We start from the raw sequence: 23,226 nt of genomic DNA, 5'->3' as shown, positions 1-23,226 counted from the left end.
TGAATAATGAAATTTACAATATATGGATCACTGGTTTAAATTATTTTTGCAGATACTTATTCTTTCTGTTTATAATGCTAAATTTAAGTGAGTTTAATTAGCCAGGAACAAACAGTTTTGGTCATTAAACAAAATAGGGTACTCTTAACGCAACCAACCTTAGGTTCCTCAGGGACGAGTCTTATTGAGAAAACGTGTCTTTAAACAATGTCATTCCTTTTTAAAATATACATGTGATCATTTCCTTCCTTTGACTGATTGGAGAATAGGAGCCCTTGATATGATTTCAACTCTCATATGATCTAGGTTTTACTTATTTCATATAAGCTCTTCATCATCATAATCATTTTTTTCATCATCATGCCTAATTTTTAATAAGTGCTAAACCCTGACCATGTGTTATTTCATTAAATCTTTCTAACGATTCTAAGAACTAGGTCATATCATTATCCCATTTTAAAGATGGTGTTTAACAATTTTTCCATGGTCTCACAGCTTATAACTAGCTGGGCCTGGATTTAAGTGGAGACAGTCTGAAATCCGGAGCCGGCCCACATGACACCCGTATACACTAACTCACAGATTCTTAAGTCTGGAATTGTCCACGTTTACAGGACCCTGTTTTAGTGCTTTCTCACTAAATCTTCTATCTCCATTTTTAGCTGGCCCCCTGGAATTCAGGGTCACAAAATGACACCCTAGACCCTACACCCTACATCTACAGGCTTTTTGCATTTGCCATTTTGACCCAAATGGTTGATCGTTTTAGTTGACTAACAAACTTGATGAATTTTTCACCAATGAATTGAGCGGTGATTTTTAATGTACCTTAAAAACTAGGCTTACCCTGCTCTTTGGTGAACTCATGAAATAGCTTCAGTTTGCCCACCTCTCACACTTCCCCACACACCACTTTCCCTTTCTTTTTTCTCTCAAGGATTCTGCACTGCATTCTGTGCTCAATGCCCCCTTTCACCACTTCGATCCAAGTCTCGTAAAATAAGACTTTACTGACACACTATTCTTCCCTACTGCCCACACCTCCCTAGTCAAGATATGTTTTAGAATATTGGGGTTTTTTTCTGGTTTCTGAATAGTTCTGTTTTCACTGTGGAAATTTTAGAAAGTACAGACAGAACAGTATAAAGAAGCAGAAAGAAACATAGAGCCCCTGACTCTACCACCCAGATTCTGCTACAGTACGCGTTTTGGCAAATTTCCTTCTAGCCTTCTTTGGCTGTATGAAAAATTTCTGAGCCATAAGGAATTATTTTAATAGGATACAGCCCTTTAAAACAAAGACTTGATTGTTAGGGCTTACTTCCAGTTCAGATTAGACACAAGTTTCTGGTGGTTCTGGGGGTTCAGTTAGGAACTGAATTGGTTTGTGTTAGAGAAATTGATGTAATGCCTCCCCTCCAGGGGAGGACAGGAGAGTTGATCACAGGTCAAGACCGTTTCTGAGAGAACTGGGGTGAGACAGGGTGAGGGTAGCTGGTTCAGCTAAGAGAGGTGTTTCTAGGAATTCTTTTAACACAAGGAGGGTGGAAGCAGGGACCTGACCCAGCTGGAGGGAATGGGAGCTGAGCATTGGCAGAAAAAACCAGGGGATCTCAAAAGACCAGAGCTCCAAAGGGCCAGCCAGCTGCCTGGCTGCCCCAAGGGTCTATGCAAATACCAAGATAACCTGCCAAAACAGGTGGAACCTCCACCTTAAAACATAGGCCAGCTTGATTACTTCTGAGCCCCGTAAGTAACTTTTGTTAGTTTGCCATTAATAACAGCTAACATTTCTTGAGTATGTGTCCAGCACTGGCTAATCTATTTCCTGGTGTTATCTGATTTAGCTCTTAAAAGAAGTCAGTTACTGTTAGGATCTCCATTTTACAGATAAGGAGTCAGAGGCCTTGAGAATTGATGGCTTTGCCCAAGGCCACTAGGATAAATAGAGGAATAGGAGTTGCAATCCAGGGATTGTCTCACTCCAGAGCTCTTACTGTATGTAAACTGTCGCATGGTCTATGATTTAGTCTTTTGTCTAGGGCTTATGGTGGGATTCTAATCTGCTAGAAGAAATTGCTGTGTGTGTGTGTATGTGTGTGTCTGTGTGTCTGTGTGTTGTTGGGGGGGTGGATTTTGTGGAGGTCCTCAAATTAATACACAAAGGTAACGTTGCTTAGCCCTTCTAAGTTACTTTATGAAAACCTCATCTATAAATACATCAGTTATTCAAACTATCTCCTGACTTTGATGTATCCTGGGCTCTTGATTCTGTCAACAACTTTTTTTTTTGAGCTGAACCTCAATTTTATTCAGATAGAACATAGAATTATTTAACAAGAATACTGTTCTCAATTGCCACAAATACCACAAGAGTTATAATTCAGTATTTAAGTGAATTACTGCTCTGACATAGCAGTAGTTCCAAAAGGTAATCTGTAGTGACATTAAGAAATGTCCATGAGATCACAAGGTCATGTACCCTGGCTTACATTTTATTGAATAGAATACTTGCATATTCTAGTAAATGGAATATTTGCATTTTACTTTTTAAAAATAGTTTTGGGGAGATAAAATTCATGTACCAGACATTTCACTCATTTAAAGTATACAGTTTAGTGGCTTTTAGTTTATTCACAGGTATGTGCAACTATTACCACAGACAACTTTAGAACATTTTTGTCATGTCAAAAAAGAAATCTTGAACCTTTTAGCTGTTACCTCCTCAAATTGCACCCCCAATCCGTCCTAACCAACCATTAATCTACTTTCTGCCTCTATAGAGATTTCCCTATTCTAAATTTTCATATGAATAGAATCATGTAATTTGTGGGTTTTTGTGACTGACTTCTTCCAGTTTACATACTATTTTCTAAGTTCGTCCAGTTTGTAACATCCACTCAATTGCTCTGTGTATTATATTTTTATCTAAGGGTTCTCACCCTTGATGGCACTAAAATGTGAGTCCCTATTTATGCTTGAAAACAACACTGGATATCCATAACATTTCCAAGGAGTGTTGCCAAACGCAAGTTCATGTGCCCAATGCACAATGAGGCCAAACAAATGGATACATCAGAGTCTAGAGCAAAGAAAGTTTTATTGCAGGGCCGAGCGAGGAGAACAGGCGGCTCGTGCTTGATAGCTTTCAGGGAAGAGTTTTTATAGGCAAAATTTACGGGGAGGTCTGCAGGGTGTGTAACCCTCCTCTGATTGGTTGGTGGTGAGGTAACTGTGGGAATCTCAATCATCAGCTTCCTGGTTCCAACCAGTGCTTTTGCTCAGCCTGAAGTTACCCCTTCCACCTGGGTGGGGGCCTTAGTTCCTGTAGAAGAACTCAGAGATATACTTTTATGTGTATCTCTTGAGGAAGAACCACGACCCTGCTTTATCTCTGCACTATAGTTTCTGGACTGCTCCTCCTTTGTTTCTGCACTGCCTTCCTTCCCTAGTTAGTAACTGTTTGAATCTGCCCTTTGGAACACAGGGAAGGTCTAGGAGCCTGAAGCCTTTTTCCTACAAACATGAAACAGGGGGCATGGAAAGACTTTTGTATCTGGGAGGGCCCCACAGGGTCCTGCTCAGTTTCAGTCCCCCCTTTTCTTTGATATTCCTCAATCTTGAGGGGGAACAGGTGTTGGACAAAAAAGGGAATAACGTTTTAGATAGAGAGGTTAATCATAAACTCGGTAGGGGAACTCTGTTTTATGGGGACTCAGTTTTGGGAGCACTTAGAATCCTAAATTTTGCAGTGTTGTAGGCAGGTCTGGTTCTTGCAGAGCTCCAAGAACACTCTGTACTACTTCAGAGATGGTCATGTCCTCCTCAGTACCTTTTCATCCATCATAAATGTGTTTTTCAGCCATGCATGTTTGGTTCAGTGCAGTCTTTCTTTATAATCTTGTGAAGTATCTTTTACTGCAGAGGAAAACTAATCAAAGGGTTTGAATTGCAGTTAAAAGAAAGCTGTGAAGCAAATAATGAAAGTGCAGAAGGGTCAATACATTTGGAGGAGGTTTATAGTTTTAACCTCCATTAATAAAATTGCAAAGCCAGAGTAAAACTGCTGATAAATAATGTATTACTTTTGTATTACTTTTTAGGTTTTCTCAGTTGTACTATGCTGTTTGTGTGCTGTATGTATTACTATGTTGTATGTATTAATATGTTATGTGTATTGCTTTTTAGGTATTCTCAGCTATACCAAATTAAATATAATGTTTGATTAATATGGAAGCTAGTATAATTTCAAATTTTACTTATTCTTTGTTCTTCACTGTCTTTTCCATAAACTGACCTTCTACATAACAGTAACTGAACTGGGATTAAATGTTTAGATCTTTGCTCCATTCATTGTAACTTAGCAAATAATTATACAACTATTTAGTAATACATATGTAAACCTAGAATGAGGTTTATCAGCCCTAGACATCAGTTTCATCAATTACATGAAAAAAGATATACTTCACTGACTTGTGAATTAAAAGGGCTTAGTTAATGATCATGACCTTATAAAGTGCCATAGCTTTTTATTAAATTTTTAATGGAGAAAATACCCAAGAACGTATTATATAAATGCTAAACTTCAAAATATATCTTTTTCACTCTCCTTAAAATTTTCTGTAACTTTTCTTTAAGCCAGTAATCACGGAAAGTGGTTACTGCATATTTCTGGTATCCTCTGAGCTCACTGTCAGTGACAGATTTGGGGCCAAATCTACTATTCAAAAACCAACATGGCTTTTGTGTGGTTTGGGCAAGTAAACAAATATGTCTTCCTTGAGTTTGTCAAGCACAAATTCGCACTGTTCTCTCATTACAGGCATAAGAAAGCAGATTGTTATTTTAAAATTCATATTTAAATTTTTGACATTGTTGTTAAATGTAAATATAATTAGACTACAATATTCATTTAAATAATATTGATGATAAGTGAGTTCTTTTCAGAACAGTCGACAACAATGATGAGAATCACAAAACCGTAGAAAAAGAAAACCAATGAAATCTTTAGTCCTAAAATTAAGTCCCCATTTGGGGGTATTCTTTAGGGGAAAGAGTCCTTTAGGAATAGTAAGATCACGAAATTGCTTCTGTATTTAATACTCAAATGAGCATCTCAGCATAAAGGCCAATACATTGTTTTCCTTAGGTACTCAGAATTGAGAATATTTTTTCCTGCTGAAAATATTAGCTATTTTAAATGTCTAGTCCATATATTCTGATTCGTGTCATAAATTAGGTCACAAGTGGCTGAATCATGAAGGAGTGGAGATGAATACAGAATTAATTACGCTCAACAGTTTATTATATACAGAGTAGATTCAAATAAATTGCAGAAACATTGTTCAGTTAATACTAAAGTTATTTACTCTGGTCTTTATACTTGGCACTCTTTCTGTAGGAACAGAAAAAAATCCATAAATTTTAAGGTAACCCGCAAAGGATAATGACCCTGGGCAATCATAGGGTGGGCAGGTTAAATGAACATAGGATTTAAATAAAAATTTAAGTTTTTGGTCTAGAATACCATCAGTTACCAAAATGATATTGCTTTCTCTCTTAAACATCAGGATCACATAGGAAAGATATCATTTTAATATTTTGTTGAAAACCAGTTGTACAGGTATAGTCTTGATTTAAAAGTTAATTAAGCTATTAAAATGTACTTGATTCTTACAGAAGGAAACCACTGATTATTTTTCCACAACTAACTTATTAACAACAGTGATGTTCTTTGTTAGCTATTCTAACACATACCTATTTAGGAGCTGGTTAACTTCCTTCTCAATGAGCAAACATTAGGGTAGTCAACAATAATTTGATTAAATCAATGTGATCTGTGCTGGGAAAGAAATACCTTCTTGTTTTATCAGGATCCCAGTTACACAATGTGTTTTTATCAACGGCAAAGGCAGAGGGGAATAATATGGAAATTTAGTATATATTTTAATCCAAAGTATACCTGCCTTTTGCATCCATGTTTTCCAATGTGTACCGCATTTTTCCACAACCAATTCATGACCAGTTCCATTTGTCCCCAAAGTTAGGTGCAGAGAAAAGACAAAAGGGTACTCTTCTGCCCTTTTGCTCTGACTCACTGATTCATCAATTTTTTGGATAAAAAATAGCAAACATTAAGTACACTTCATTACAGTATTATTTTGCTGAAAAGGATTTGACGAACTTGGCATGTGAGTCAATGATATAAAATAGCAAAAATGTCAAAGTCGTGGTAGGAGATTTACTAACTCTTTGTCTTAATGTCTGTCACCACAAAGGTCATGAATCCAAAATATCAACCTACTCCACTGCCTTCTTCCCTTCCTTCTCCAAACGTTACTTTCAACATGCAATTAATTTATCTCATCGTATCATAAATTGTATTAACCACCTGTAAATTATCCCACAGAGACAATATTCACAGGCACAAATCCAAAAAGTCAAAGTCCCCTCAGCAAAAATTAACCAACAGGTTTGTGTGTGAGACTCAGCCAGAGATGATCTGTGTTCATGATCAAAATATTCTACACTAATGCTCAAGTGAAGTGGATCGGTTGAATCCAACAGACTGTGACCTTGAGCGAGTTACTTAATCTTGGTGAGCGAGATCCTGTTTTCCACCTGAAGATGAGAGATAAAGTCATATGCAGTGTGTTCAGCACAGGTGCCAAACACTAAATTTGGTCTCTATTATCATTTCAGTGCTCATTGATGCCGCTATGAGCAGCCGAAGGGAAAGGAATTTAAGCTCATATTGGTCAGTAACGCACCTTCCTGATAAAATGCATTGAAGACTGAATCAGAGGCAAGTGAAGGAAATAAGTAATATATTCAAGAGTATCAACTAGAGAGTGTTCGCTGTGACCCCAGAGTTATTTCAGACCTTTAAAAGGACTTAGCTTAATTACAAATTGATCAACAAATACTAATGGAATGACTACTGATTTTTCAATACTGTGCTAGATAGTGATGAGGACCATAGTACCGGCCCATAAACAATGTCATTGCCCTCAAAGCCTTTGCAATTCAAGGAGACAAAGCTAATATACACACAGAAATCATACACTACACACACATACACAAACCTGTGATTAGTTTCTAAAGTGCATTATCTACAGAATCATACAATTTGTCTTTTATGAAGATGGGATGAGAGTTTTTGGTTCATTTAACCATTTAATCTAAATATAGTCACAGTGTAGAAATAACCAGAATTTGTTTTTCTTCATTATGCTTCTGTATGCTTCTGGTTGCCTTGTTAATTTACACATGAGCCTTCTCAGGTATAAATTAATTCAAATTATGTTGAAAATTTTATTGTTTCATTCCTTTTAGTGACTCACTTTTTAGTTAAACTTGGATCTGCATTAGTGTTCCGTTTAAAATTTGGCATGGAGAATATGAGTTTATCTTGAAAAAAAGTTGTTTCACTTGATCATCATTTTAATTCAGAATATATTAGGGAATTTTTGAATAAAGATTTTCTGTAATTTAAGAAACAGGGTACTTAGGCATACAGTAGGCAGAAATCTATACTTTACAAAAGAAATGAAGTCTTAATTATTCATCGTAACTACCATTTATTGACTGAAATCTCTGGACAGAAATTCTGTTGTACTTTTATAGAGAGACTCTCATTTCTTCTTCCCTATAGTTCTTCAAAGTAGGTGTTATAGTTCCCCTATGAGACACTTGAAGGTCAGAGAGATTAAACAACTTGCCCAAGAACATACAGTTTATGTCACGGCCAGGATTCCAATCCAGATTTGTGTGATTCCAATTCCTGAGGTATTTTCGCTTCACCCTTCTTTAATATAATTCACTTTATTTACTGTATCTTTTACTTATAAGTGAACCTGAAACTGACAACATAGGATAGATTGGTTTAGATGGATTGTTTTGCAAGGGAATAATTTGGTATTTTCACCATGTATTTTGGACTAAAATCTCAATGTCTATAAATCATAGATATAACAAAATATATTCAGTAAAAATAAAGATACAATGTAATATATTTATCATCACTTAATGAAATAAAACTGTAACAAGTCCTATTTGGTGGTAGATATAAACATCCTGTACATATTAATTATATAACGGGTTATAGTGTTCACAAATGTCCTTAGAATACAACTCTTCTCTGTACATAATCAATGCTACCTTAACTAACATTGTGGGTAAAATAACATTTGGAAAACATTTAAAACTATTTTGCATCTGTTTCTCTATTTTAGGATTGTTTCAAGTTTCTTTAGATGTCATACATGTTTTAAAGATTTTAAGGGCAGTTTAGAATGATACTTTTTTTTCTCTCAATACATCTCCCTGTAGAAAACAGATCATTGAAATCTTGGCTTTCAAGCTGCATGAAAATGTGGTATCAGGTTTTATTTTATAATTATTTAAAAATAATAATTGTGTCATAAATATACAAGTTCTCCTTCTCTAAGAGGTTTCATTCTATTTGAATCATTTTTTAACCTTCCTTTTCTTTTTTCTTTTTCTTTTTTCCCCTCTTTTCCTTCCTTCCTTCCTTCCTTCCTTCCTTCCTTCCTTCCTTCCTTCCTTCCTTCCTTCCTTCCTGTCCTCCACCCCAACAGTATCAAGACAATCTTGAAAATGACAAGAATAACAAAATGGCAGTGAGAGGCGTCATTATGACAGTGGGGAAGGAAAAGCAACACTTTTTCACCTTTACTATGGAGGGGAGGGCTATATATGGGATAATTTTATTTATAGGAGCCTAAAGACTTTAAAATAATTATTGTTTTATGCATATCTTTTGAAGCTGGTTCCTTCTTCTGTCTTCCGTTGATGTCCTCTGTCTTCCTATGTCACTACTTAGGTCAGCATAGGGGGATGGAACCTTGAGCAAGTCATTTACCTCTGAAGCCACAGCTCTTCTTCTATAAAAGAGTAATACCCTCACCACAGATATTTTCTTTTCTGAGAATTAAAAGAGATAACCTATGTAAAGTACTAGCGCTCAGTAAACACTAACATATATTAGCAATTTTTTGCTTAGAAACTGTTGAATTACTGGGTAAAGGCAGAAAAATGAAATCACAATCGTGGACTTCTCACCCTAGATTCCTCATCCATTTTCAAAAAATATGCTAACCCAATCATATGATTTAATTCTGTGTATAGTCAGCACTGCAAACCACCAATATTTGTATAGAGATTGAAACAGATATTATGCGTACATTAAAGTACAAGTGCAGCAAGTACTTGATTTTTCAGGACTGGAATAGGACTGGAATAGTATCTAGATTGCATCAGCCTTTTTTGAACAGGAATATTCTTCTTCTGGCCATTTCACTGCGCATTAAACTATCTATTAGAACATGAGCAATGGAAAGGAAAGTAGATAAAGTAAAATCCAAACTATTTTTGTCACTTTTTAAAGAAAAACACTGCTGTTAATTTTTTAAGGAGGATTTCAGCTATGGGATACTTGTAAGACTTTTCTTTTTTGGGTGGGTGGGGGGAATCTGGCAGTGATTGCATTATTTTACACATTTTAGCTAGGTTATTTAAACTCTACCAATTACTAAAGGTAGCTGTGAATTTCTTGCAATTTGCTGCACCTTAGTTTACACTTTACCATTTGTCTATGTTTTAAGGATTTAATAGATTCTGTGCAATAGAATCCTATTGCAGATGTAATCCACCTTTGGAAAGGCATCCACTTTTGTAAATTACCAAAGCTGTAATATTGGGTCTCTAAATTAGAGACACAAGTCCTAGTAAAATACAAGAGGCAAGTAATGATTACTTTTAATGCCACTTTGTTTTTTTCTTATTTTCAGAGTGTAGGGCATTGAATAAATATTAATCAGTTGTCCTAGTGATAACAGTATTATGGTAACAGTGCAGCTGAGAGTATTGTAACATTATTAGTCAAGTCACATGGCTAGTATCCTATTAACCTGAGAGTTTGTTTTCTATATAAATTAATCATGGCTTTTTTCTCCTACAGAGATGATAAAAAAAAATCAAATTAGAACTTACCTTATTGCTTGTTTATAGCACAAAAATTAGTGCATTTGTATTTTATTTTTGTTACAATTTAAACTCCTAATTAAAAAAAAAAGAAGTTAGGTGAAGTTCGGGACTTTTTTGTGACATCAAAACTGCATAGTTATGTTCTATAAATTGTGGGTTGACTGTGAGAAAGTGAATGGTATTAAATTAAATCCACATATAACACTTGATGATATTTAAAAACACTAATTTAAGAAATGCAGCTTTTTATAATTTATGGTCCTGTTCGTTTCACATGTGTAAGGGTGTTTGCATATATACATACGTACTTGTATATACGTATATGCATGTAGGTACACACTATGTATATACATATATATTCAATTATATAACTAAATGTGTGTGTCTTTATATATGCATGTGTATCTATATGTGTGTGTTGGGAGTATCTTTAATGCTACATCTAAAAAGTCAAATGATTATGTAGTTATGTATTATCAATATTGTTATAGAGGAAAAAGCTTGGTCTGTGGAGTCAGATAAAGCTGAATTCAATTGAGTCTGCCCTTTACTTAAATAATTTTTTCATCTCTTTGATCCTCAATTGCGTCAGCTGTAAGTTTAATGCATATAAAAAAGAATATCAGTATAAAGTAAATGAGACAATATGAAATGTGTCAGGCACAGAACAAGGCTTTCAGAGTTAGCTGACCTTCCCATAAGAGAGAAGAAATACAAAATTTGAGTCTCAAAAAGCCATTCTTTGTTAAAAATGAGATGAAGAATATAATATGCTATGGCTTCCAAAATCATGTAGTTCTGTTATGTAACAATTCTCCAAATAATCCAGATTTTAGAAGAATTAAATAACTAAAACTCTCTTCATTTTTTACTAGTTTTGTCTTTGAGTCAAATAGGAAGATTGATGAAAATATGAAATTATGGATTTAAATAGTCCAGTGGCCAAGAAAATGCTTCAAGCATGGAGCACACGTTATATCTTTCCAGTGAATAAATAAATAGTAGAACAATTTTTTTAACTTGATACATGTTAAAAAAAATAATTGAAACACTCACATTACCTGTTCAACTGGAAAACAATTACTTCCAATCATACATATCCTAAATTTTGTTTTTATTTTGGATATTATAAACTGGCAAAAACTCATCCTCTCTTTCTAAGATATTTTAGATATTATAAACTGGCAAAAACGCATCCTCTCTTTCTAAGATATTTTAGATATTATAAACTGGTAAAAACGCATCCTCTCTTTCTAAGACACGCATGTTGGCTGGTGCAGAGGTCGTGTGGAGAGATCTGCTGCCAGAATCATGACCCTTGAGCAGCGGTGGCTTTGGAGTGACCACTTGGAAGGCTTCAGCATTCTACTGCTCCCCACCCAATCCTCTCAGAAAGCCACTCCCCAAAAACAGAAAGCCAACAAAATATACATTTGAATTAAAAGCAGTATGTTTGCTTGGCCAATGTAAAAGTCCCCAAACCACCTTCTTCTACTCAGTCCTTAAGTTCCTATAATTCTGTAGTTATCAATACTTTCATGGTAAGTAAGCTCCAAATAATCAGACATTCAGTGACAGCAATGCTTAAAATACCAGCAGATTTTAGAGCTTGAAAGATCTAAAGAAGAAAAATGACGTTGGTGATAAAAATAGTATTTCATATTAATATCAAGGGTTCTAGAATCACATCACCTGGGTTCATATTCCTGCTATACCATTTATTTGCTGTGTGTCTTTGAACATGTTACCTAACCTCTCTGTGCCTGAGTTCCCGCTATCAAGTAGGAAAAATAAAACCACTGAGCTCATAGTGGTTGTATAAATGTTATAAGAATTACATGAGAAATTCTATTATATCTCAATAATAAAAAAAGGAAATCCATGTTACTTAGTGCAGTGATGTTAAAATAAGGATTAGTTGTTGCCGTAATTTCCATTATTGCTATTATTAAATATTTGTCATATTGCATAGAAGCAAAGACTGTGCTTGAATGCTAGAATTCTTTCACATTTTTAATACTAGAAAATAGTCAGTCTTTTTACCAAAAATGATATTCATTGTGCAACAGTCTTTAAATGGAAGAAAGAAAAGAAATAAGAACACAAGGCTTCTCCTTTTTCCATTTTTTTCCACTCAAACAGTGAAGCTTTATATAGTATTTTTCTCAATAAAGCACCAGAAATAAATTGACTGCTGTTCATTATCTGGACACAAAGTGTCCTGATTGCTTCAGTTCATCTAGGCATGTAAATTGTTCCACACTAAATTAGGCTTTAGGATCCAAGCATCAGTAGGAAAATATTTCCTGAGTCGATTAACCAAATGTACATTATTGTAATAAAAACTCCTAAGACAGTCCTACAAGGAACAATGTACTCAGCTTTGGTGGGGAACATGAGGAGTTCCACAAACCTTGTATTTTTATCTAGGTACATTTAACTTGTGCTCAGAGGGACAATTAAGATGATGACCAGCCACAAATTAATTGCATTTTTGAATTTGTCCTCTTCCTGCTATTCACCAGACCTTCTATCTCCTTTCTGTATTTTTTCTTTGCTAAACAAATAGCAGAACTTATGCTCTTGGCTGGATCCACACATGAATTTATGAATCATTTTGGCAAATCTGGATGGAGAAGCTTTTTCAGATGTCATAGAAACTATGACACAAGTACAAAATGTCAGAAATATGTGAGTCAAAAATGAAATCAATTGTTCAATGATACCATTAGCCATCTAGTGTCCTTATATCTTTTTTACATCTTTCTATATTTTTAGAATGTTGACTTTTTTCAATCCTACTTTTTGCCTCATGGTCACAAGATGGCTGCTACACCTTTAAGCATCATATTTGTATTCCAGGCAGGAAAAAAAGAATGGTAAAAAAGCATTGTCTTTCCCAAAATTTGTGTTTTAACTTAGGATGAAAGGCTTTCTCTAAGTGTTTCTCCCTTGTATATTATTAGCCAGAACTGGACCATTCCTCTAACCCAACCAATCACTGGCCAAGGGAATTGTCTACTGAGTAGACAGTGGAGAGTGTCTGCTGCACCTCTCTTTGATTAGTGAGGAAACCAGTCTATTCCCTAGAACAGACTTACACACGTCTCACAGTTAGCTGCAGAGAAGTGTTAGTTAACTCTGGTGGCTTCTACCTTACAAGCTGTGTACCCCTCCATTAATCAATCAAGACTTCATTGAAATTCTCTCTAGAACTATGTTATTATTCTTGAAAGCCAATTTTAATTACCTTTAAGCAATAATTGGAAACATATAATATATATTATAGTATATCACCATACTGAATGTCTGGAAAAAATCCTTGGTAAAGAGAAATTTCTATTTCTTAGACCTTTAAAGAAAGTGATGTAGATTTAAATCTGTCAGAAAACTTCTTGAAGCATATTGTTTTCTTCTCTGCAGCTACTGTATATTCTGCTGCCTGCTTATTTTCATGGTAACAATCACAAGTTGGATGCTCTTTTTAGCTATAACAGGACGATGCTGAATAGGCCAGCTGAGAGCTATTTTACAAGAAAATTTGGCAATCACTTTGTGGTAATGGATATTGGTTTGTGGCACATCCGTTCCAGTTTCTGCCTTGTTAAACACTTCAAAAGCAGCTTCAGTTTACTCAGCTTCTCTTTCTAACCCTCTGGGAACTACAGGTTTTATGCATCTTAGCAACTGGTAGTGAACAAAGCCAAGCTAATCTTAATTGCATGTTTTGCCCATTGACGTTATGTAGAGAAGGCTACCTGGACACTTTTTAGTAACGTTCGATTCTGTGCTGCTTCAAATGCTGGAAAAAATGCTGATTCTTTATAACACAAAGTTCCAACATAATCTGTTTGTAAATCTTCCCAGAATATTTTGAAAAGGGATTTTTGACTGTTTAGAGAAAGGAAGCAAACATTTGGTTAATTTCATTATTATCAATCCTGGTGGAAGCTATAGCTGTTAATTAGTCAGCTTTGTATTTTACATCAGAAACGCTAGAAGTATGATTGCTGTTGGAATAAGATACTTAATAAAACGCCAGATTTTAAACAACAGCCCCTGTCTCCCTCTCCTCCTCTGAGACTATCAAACTGTACTCAAAACATTAAAGCTGTTCACAATATCTATTTGATGGAAAAAGAAATGTGCAGGGAGTCCACGTGTTTATGTTTATAGCAATAAAATACATCCTGCTTTATAAAGTAATGTTTATTCTAAATTTCAGCAGTAGGCTGTCATGAGTGTTGTATTAAAAATGTATTATTAGGTCTAGTTAGAAAAGTTAACTGAAAGATTCAAAGAAATCAGAAGTTTGTTGCATATTCTTCCAAAAAAATATTTGATCTCTCTGATACTAACTCCTATACTTGATATTTTCTCTGAACCTGAAGCAGTACTTCTGAAACACTGGTGATGAATATGAAACAGACTCCTGGCTAGTATTTCTTAATTTCTAAGCCAGAGTTAACCAGACATAGCTAGAACCTTTGGGAAATGTTGCAAGGATACAATTTTTAGATGATTAATAAATAATCAAGATTAGTTATTGCAGTTAACTAAAGGGTGTAACAGTTGCAACATTCAGAAGACCCAAGAATAGAACTGGTTTTGTCATGGATAAAATATTTCTGGAAACACTTCCTACTTGTCACAGTTCTCATAATGTACTTTTGCTTGATTTAATATAAATTAAGTAATAAAACCTCACAAAGTTTAGTCATCTCAGTTCCCTCAAAATGAACGCTAAATTGTATATATAACTTGCATCAGGGATTTTAATGTAGGTAGGATCTCCTAGTCACATTGAGGAGGTCACCCTGATCCCTTCTCATATTTCTTCTTGTCGCATCCTCATTTCAGTTTTGTTCTAAACAAAACAATCAGAAGTAGATATGTGATGCTGATGGTGTCGAATTTCAAACACCATAAAGGACATCTTACAAAGGATTTCATGTTATCGTGCCACTAACTCTCTATTAGCACAGGGAATAAAGGTTTGACTGGGTACAAAGTTAAAGGGCTAGATAGAAATAAATACAATCCACGCTTTTTTATTAATGGAAAATTGAGGCCTACAAAGAAGAAAGGCTCGCTTATTATTAGATAGAAATAGATTGTGTGTGGGTATCTGTTACAGAATGTGTTGTCCTGGGGGGTCCATCTCTTCCTCAGTCTTTTATTTTGGATCAATTACTCTTACTAGTTTTATCTATCAATTTTCATTTTGTTCCTTTCAAGAGTAGCATACATAAAATAGTGTCTTTTTAAAAACATCCTTTTATATTGCATTATTAATTCTGGCAAGCTGACTGTATTTACTAAGTTACTAAGGTAAATTTCATAATCGTTCAAGAGTTTAGTTTTAAATGTGCTTATCGTGTCCTTGCATAGAGCCCAGAGAGCTCTAAAGTACCTGTTCTGTTTTAGAAAACATTTTGATAATTTCGTTGTATTCAGAGTTAATGTAGGTGAAATGCGTAATGATATTAATTTTCAAGATTTTGCTTTCTGATTTAAGTAAGAATTTCCATTTTCAAGACTGGCAGTCTGGTAGAGAAAGCACTTACGTTTTGAGCAACTTACAGGCACTGAAAGGCTCTCTCTGTGGAAGTCAAAATTGATTTCTTTTTAGGGAAACCAGAGTATGGTGTGGCCTATTAAGAAAGAAAGGAGGCTACCTTTATTCGGAGGGTATGATGTGCTGTTACTTTGTACACATCAAATTATTTATTTCACATGATGATCTTGTGAAGTCTTTATTGAGTCTAGGCTACTTAATTTCCTCAAGGCTTTACAGCTAGCAAATAACAGAACTCAATTTTAAACTTAAGACTCCTCCCAAAGCCATGCACCACTCAGTGCACCATACTGCCAGGAAGATTAAATGACTCAAAGTGAATAAATACACTTTCTGATTTGATTAATTATTTCTGTTATGGAATGATGGCACATGAAGTTTCTGCCGAGCAGAAAGGTTGTGTAAGTGTTTACTGAGAGCATGTATTCTAATTATTTTCTCTACTGTGAAAAGTGTAGATAGGAACTTTTATAAATAAAAATACCTATAATAAAATAAGGTTTAATTATAGACTTAGTTCTTTTCACTGTTCCTAACTCACTGTAAAATTGTCAGTCCCTCGCCTGTTATGAGCAAAACCGTCTTTCCAGCCATTTGGAAACTTTGCTTAAAACGACTTCCTGCATTCATTCCATCTACTTCTATTTTTAACATTGGGGTTTAGAGACAGACTTAGCACAGTGCCAGGAATATAATATATTTAAATAAAGTTGAATTTATGCTCTTAATAACGTCGGAGTTTAAAGTACGCAATCCTATGTCTCTAACCCTTTTTGCAGTTGTGTGTCACTGTCATTTCCTTTTCCTATATAATCTCTTCTTTTAAAAGTCCTATACTTGCTTTCAAAATACCTACTTTTAACATTAACTAAAATTAAGGTTAATTACACTTGGTGGATTTTTGAGAATCTAACAAACACTATTTGAGAGAACTGGGTCATCACAAAACAGAGTTAAAAATATTAATAAAACACATACATATTTATTTTTAAGAGGTAGAGTGGTATAGTGAGAAGAGCGCTGTACTGGGAATCATGAAACACAGGTCCTGGTATTGCCTTCTCCAGAAATCAGATGCTTGAGTTTATGAATGTATGTATGGGAATAAAACAATCCCTGGGCCCAGCACCTTTACAAGATTCTCATGGAGAATGTAAGAGACAACACACACAAAATGCTTGGTAAACGGTACATTGATATCCAGGTGTCAATGACTGTTGCTCTTATGAATACCATCACCTAACCTAGTGATGGCAGGACCAACAGGTAATTTCAAGTAATTTTTTTTTTTCCTGTGTTTGTACCTCTCTTATTTTTGGACTGTCCCTACTACATTTAGCTAGTTGGTCCTCATCCCAAACTGAGGTATTTGGAAATGTTACCACTGCCTAAAGAAGTGTAAAAGTTATGCCAAAAGGAGGAAGAATCTCAAACTTTTGAGAGTTAGTCGTGTGCTGTTAACCTAGCTCTCAAGGGGAAGGAGGTTGAGTAGGATGAAAACAAACTCTGATTTGTAGAGTTAGCCAATTTCTGTGTGTAAATACTACCCCTGGGGCCAGTTTCAAGCTGCCATCGTAATGTCACTGACCACAGAGTTAGGAAGAGACTCACATACCTGGCTCTTGCAAGCAGGAAGGAGCCAAGTCCAGCACACACACACCGTGGTCCTGGGTCAGATGGGTGTGTTCAAGGTGACGGCTTCAAGATACCTGTTCACAGAGGAACCTACTGAGAACAAAGGCAGGGACAAAAATATACAGTTCTACTTCAGTTGATGATCTTTTGGATCTTTGACTGTCACCACAATACCTATTTATGGTCTCCAATGGAGCATTTAAATTCATTCTTTTGGGTATTAATTCTAGACTCTCCCCAGGAGACCCTGGTTTGGCCCAGCCTCGTAGCCTATGGCAGCCTGTTGTCTCCAGGAGGAATCTTCGGCTCTTATTCTGTCCCCTCCAAATGCAGCCCCCCGTTCTGGCCACAAGTGTCCTACATTCTAGCTATGTGGTTCCTCTCCACTGTCCCTCTCCCCAAGGGTACAAGATTCAGACAAGTATAACCATGGTCCGGTCCATTGTGAGTTAATATTAAATGCTGCCACACTAGGCTGCTGAGTATTAGAGTGGAGAAGAATGAACGTCTAAAAGGTTATTCTGGGGCTAAAATTTTAGATTCATTTTAATAACAGGTAAACTGAGACCTCAGGATTTAAAACAGTTACTGTTTGTTATACACACACACACACACACACACACACACACACACACAATCCAGAAATATATTTAATGTTTGCTTGGCACATCTTATGTAGAAGATCAGGACTGTTTGCTTTGGATGCCCCTAGTAAATCTTATGGAGGCACTGAACTACAAAGGGGAGCCAATCTGTGTACACACACACACACACACACATTTATTCATTTATTTACTTACTTATTTTCTGCCTTGTTTCAGAAAGGATTTAAAGTGTCAGAAAGAATTTAAGGTTAGCCATTGAATGACCAAACAATTATACAGTCTTGGTTCACAGGGCTCCTAACTAAAGAACTAGAAAATAGCAGATGATTTGTACAGGAAGACAGCAAAAGGGTGCTCACTGCCCACCGAAATCATGATTATCCTTAATTTTATGATCTTATGTCTGTTTTTTTGTTTGATTCTATGTTACTGCCTAGAACCCCAGGGAGGTTCGTTTGATAGAAAATATTTGATAAACAAGGATTTAAAACTCCTATTAGATGACATAGGAGAAAATCTAGATGATCTTAGGTATGGTGACCCTTTTTAGATACAACACCAAAGACATGAATCATAAAAGAAATAATCGATAAGCTGGACTTCATTAAAATTAAAAACTTCTGTTCTAAAAAGGAGAATGTCAAGAGAATGAGAAGATAAGTCATAGACATGGAGAAAATATTTGCAAAAGACATAGCTGATAGAGGACTAGTATACAACATATATAAAGAACACTTAAATCTCAACAATATGAAAACAAACAACCCAATTAAAAAATGCACCAAGAACCTTAAGAGACACCTCACCAAAAAAGATATACAGATGGTAAATAAGCATTTGGAAAGATGCTCTATGTTATATGTCATTAGAGAAATACAAATTTAAACATCAATGAGATTTCACTACACACCTGTTAGAATGGCCAAACTCTGGAACACTGACAACACCAAATGCTTGTCAGGATATGGAGGAACAGGAACTCTCATTCATTGCTGGTGTGAATGCAAAATGGCACAGCCATTTTGGAAGGCAGTTTGGAGGTTTCTTACATAACTAAACATACTCTTACTAAATGATCCAGTAATCACGCTCCTTGGTATTTACCCTAAGAATTTGAAAACTTATGTTCACACAAAAACTTACATATGGATATTTATTGTAGCTTTATTCATAGTTACCAAAAGTTGGAAGGAAACAAGATGTCCTTCAGGAGGTGAATGAATAAATAAACTATGGTTTACCCAGTCAATGGAATCTTATTCAGTGCTAAAAAGAAGTGAGCTATCTAGCCATGAAAGGACGTAGAGGAAACTTCATCTTAAATGCATATTACTAAGTGAATGAAGCCAATCTGAAAAGGCTACACACTTCGTATGATTCCAACTATATGACATTCTGGAAAAGGCAAAAAATGTGGAGACAGTAAAAAAGATCAGTGGTAGCCAGGGGTTGGTGGCGGAGGCAGAGGCATGAGGGAGGGATGAATAGGTAGAGCACAGAGGATTTTTAGGGCAGTGAAAATACTCTGTATGCCACTGTATTGATGGATACATGTCATTATATATTTGTCCAAACCCATAGCATGTACAACAGAAATAGTCAAACCTTAATGTGAACTGTGGACTTTGGGTAATTATGATGGGTCAGTATAGTTCATCAGTTGTAACAAATGTACCACTCTAGTGGGAAATGAGGAATATGGATAAAGGGAAAGGCTATGCATGTGTGGAGGCAGGAAGTATACTGGAAATCTCAGTACCTTCCCCTCAATTTGCTGTAAACCTAAAACTGCTCTAAAAAAATAAAATCTTAATTTAAAAAATTAACATAGTTAAGACATTAATAACATCCAGTAGGCTTTGAAAAATCTGCAATCTCACTTTCACTATTAATTCAAAATACATTCAGTGAATTACCATTGAGGTTCATCTAAATTCTTGAATTCTATGACTTTTAATTCTAATAATGAGATCAGACAACTTATGGCATCTTCTTGCTCACCCATGAAATGTGACCGTGTTTGAAGCAATAAAAGACTAAAACTTAGTGTAGAATGCTACTCTGATGGCAAAATGATGTCTGTGTTACATATCTGGTCAGAAGAGAAGACTAATGTCCAGTTCTTCGCAGATAGTATAAAGGTAAATAGCAGGAAAATTATTTTCTTTCTGTTTAAACAGCCACATTCCAACTCAGTCACAGAATATAATTATACCCAAGAGTGAATCTGGTGTGAAGGCTCTTGTCCAGCGCAGCTACTATCCAACTCTAGTCTCAAACATCGCTGGGAGCCTCACCTAGTCTTCTTCCAAGTGGGCTTACAAATACCAAAATAAGTCTGTAAGATGAGTTCCTTGTCCTGGAATCTTCAGAAGTCCTGGATCCAAAGGGACCTGGGGACTGAGGAGGAATCAGGTGGTCTTCAGCTTAGGTTAGGTCTCCTTTTATTAGGCAGGTAAAGATAAGAGGTTGAAGTGATGTAGAGGTGAGGATAGAGGTGAGAAGCAGTGCAGAAGAGTAGAAGAAGCTCAGGATATGGTCTCAGGAGCCTGGAGTTAGAATCCAGCTCATCCTGCTCTGTGCTTTCCTGGCTTCCTATGAGAAACTCTATTGAAGGGCTGATGACATTGAACTCTAAACAATTTAACCTACCTTTCTCCACCACTTTATTGTGAGCCTTTTGCAACATAAACAATATCTTTATCCTCCCAACTTTTAATATTGAATAATTTTACAGCTATAGAAAAGTTGAAAGAATAGTACAATGTCTATGTATTTTTCACTAGATTTACTAATTGTTAACATGTTGCCATGTTAATGTTATCCCTCTCTTACTACATATTATCTATGTACTCAATTTTCTTCTCAACCATTTGAAAGTAAGTTGCAGACATTATGATACTTCACCTTTAAATATTCATTTTTTTTTCTTTAAAGACCCAGACATCCTCAGATCCACAATACCTTTACCAGAAACAAGAAATTTAACATATATTCCGTAATATCTTCTAGTGTACAACCCATATTTAGATTTCCTGAATTGTCTCAAAAACATCCCATATTGCTTTTTTTTTTTTTTTTAATCCAAGAGTCAGTCAAGATTGCCATGTTTCTTTAGTCTCATTTAATACAGTGGAGAGCTCCTACCTTTTATTTTTTCTTTCATGACATTAATATTTCTGGAAATTCCAGGCCAGGTGTCTTGTAGAATGTTCCACATGATGGAACTTTCTGTTAGCTTCCTCATGATTAGTTTCAGAGTATATATTTTGTGGGGGAAATTGGCAATCTTGGAACTTTCTGGCACTTAATTGTTTAAAGCACCTTTCTCACTCTGTAATGAAGAAGGAATCTGTGGGTGATACTTTGAGGCCATGGGAATATCTTTTCCTAACAACCTTTCACCCAGTAGTTTCAGCATACATTCATGATTCTTGCCTGTGTTCATTGTTATATTGAGGGATGCAATGGTGATTTGAAAAAAAATACATATATATGTATATATATATCATTCTACTCCTGTTAACTAGCATTCTTCTTTAAAGAAGACTTTTGCACCACTCCCGTTCTCTAGGATTCTCTCTCTCTCTCTTTCTTCCCTCCCTCTCACCACCTGTCTGTCCCCTCCTCCACCTCTGACAGAGTACCACTATAGACTCAAGGATTTTATTTTATTCAATGCCTTATAATCTAGCGCCATCATTATTATATTTGATGCCTAAATTATCTCAAATTTGGCCACTGGGAGCCCTTCCAAGACAGCAGTGGTGTCCTTCTGACAAGCCCCATTAATCCTTCAGCACTTCCCTGTTTTGTGGGGCAACAAGATGTCCAGAGACTCTTTGTACTTTCCCTGCCCTGGACCTGGGGTCACCCACTTTTTTCTGAGAAGTTCTGGTTCCTTTTAGTGATAAATGGTATTTAGAAATTAAGACTGGGATGTCATTGCTTTGGGGGTAAAATGAAGTAATTGATGTGAGAGTGCTTAGTAAAAAAACGTAAAGTACCACACTATCATGATTGTTACTCATGTCATCAAACAAGCATTCAGTTATTTGGAGCAATGCTAAATAGTGAGTCTTTCTGTGTTTAGAGGCTAATTAGGAGACACAGGACACATGGGAAGCAGGGGGAGAAATAAGCTAGCTTTGTCAGATGCAATGTGAATCCTTGTCTTACAGCTTTAGGATAGTAAATAGAACAGAAGAAAAGACTGTTGACTGTATTCTCACCTTTTCCTGAGGTTGCTTTGTTATTTAATTCTTCAGATAGAAAAGTATAAAGCATTTTATTTTGTGGATCAATTGTAATCTTTTTGAAAACTGAAACATTCATCTGAAAAATGATGAGACATAAATGTGTGATTTCTTCTGCTTTTACCTTTCTTGCATTTATTTAGTAGGTTCCGAAAGAACAGTGTAGTTTAAAGAATTCTGAGATCTTTACAAATTTGCAAATATATAACTTCTTTTTCCCCAGTGGATGTAGTACCTATGTCATGTTTGAGTTAGTGTGGTGGCATCTTTGAGTTTCGTTGTGGGCAAATAGATTGGTGAGGGTTTTGCTTTTTGTGACTTTATTACAAATAAAGAGCATGCCTACTTGTCTATAATTTCATTTTTATGATTTATGCCAGAAATACCATTTGGTTCAATTTCCAGGCTTTCCTGCTTGTGCTGCATCTCTTTATACTCTCAGATTAAAACTTTTTTATGACAGTCTCCTGTGAGATCATACATTATGATAAATTGGACAGAGGACAGAGATCGGTAAACAGGTGACACTTAGCATCTCATTAATTTCAGGGAAGGAATGCAAAATAGCCCAGATGTCCAGGAAACAGCAATTCTTTTCTTTTTAACTTTGCCAGGACTATTCCTTTTGACAGTGGTGGTAAAGGGAGGGTGAGGATGGAGTAAGGAAGACGTACACAGAAACCCAATGGTTTTACAAGTTCTCTTTTCAGAGGAAGCCAGGCTAAAGATGGCGAAGAACAAAGGAGATGTGATTGTATGCTCTGTGTTGGAATGTCCTTTACTTCTATATTTTTGGTTTTGCATAAAATTCAGATGAAGGGATGTTGAATGCCTGTGTGTTTGTTGGGAAGGCTGAGCTAAGTGAGGAAAGTGATTGGGTTTGGTAGTGCTCTGTTTGAACTGTTTCAGGAATTCCCCATTTCCCAATAGTGAACAGAATGGGCTACTCCTATCAAGAATTCAAAACATAGGCAGAAAAATTTAGGCTCATGGTGAAACTCATGCTGGATCATCTGGTTCGTGAAGTCTCTTCAGTTTACTAGCAGTTGTCCTTGAGGAAGTTATCTAACCCCTCTGTGTCTCCGCTTGCCCCCTTATAAAATGGAAGTAATAAAAGATTTTCTTTGTAAGGCCCTATTAATAT

At 35.7% G+C, this 23,226-nt stretch overlaps 1 protein-coding gene across 8 annotated transcripts in view; it reads left to right on the top strand.

Annotated features, from left to right (window-relative positions):
- Positions 1-23,226, top strand: part of MAP2 (microtubule associated protein 2) — a 275,443-nt gene that overhangs the window by 96,844 nt on the left and 155,373 nt on the right. The window lies entirely within an intron of this gene.

This window comes from Eschrichtius robustus, chromosome 5 (assembly GCF_028021215.1).
Source record: "Eschrichtius robustus isolate mEscRob2 chromosome 5, mEscRob2.pri, whole genome shotgun sequence".
NCBI classification, from domain to species: domain Eukaryota; kingdom Metazoa; phylum Chordata; class Mammalia; order Artiodactyla; family Eschrichtiidae; genus Eschrichtius; species Eschrichtius robustus.
The sequence above is the reverse complement of the archived record's forward strand: the minus strand, read 5'-3'. Positions and strand labels throughout refer to the sequence as shown.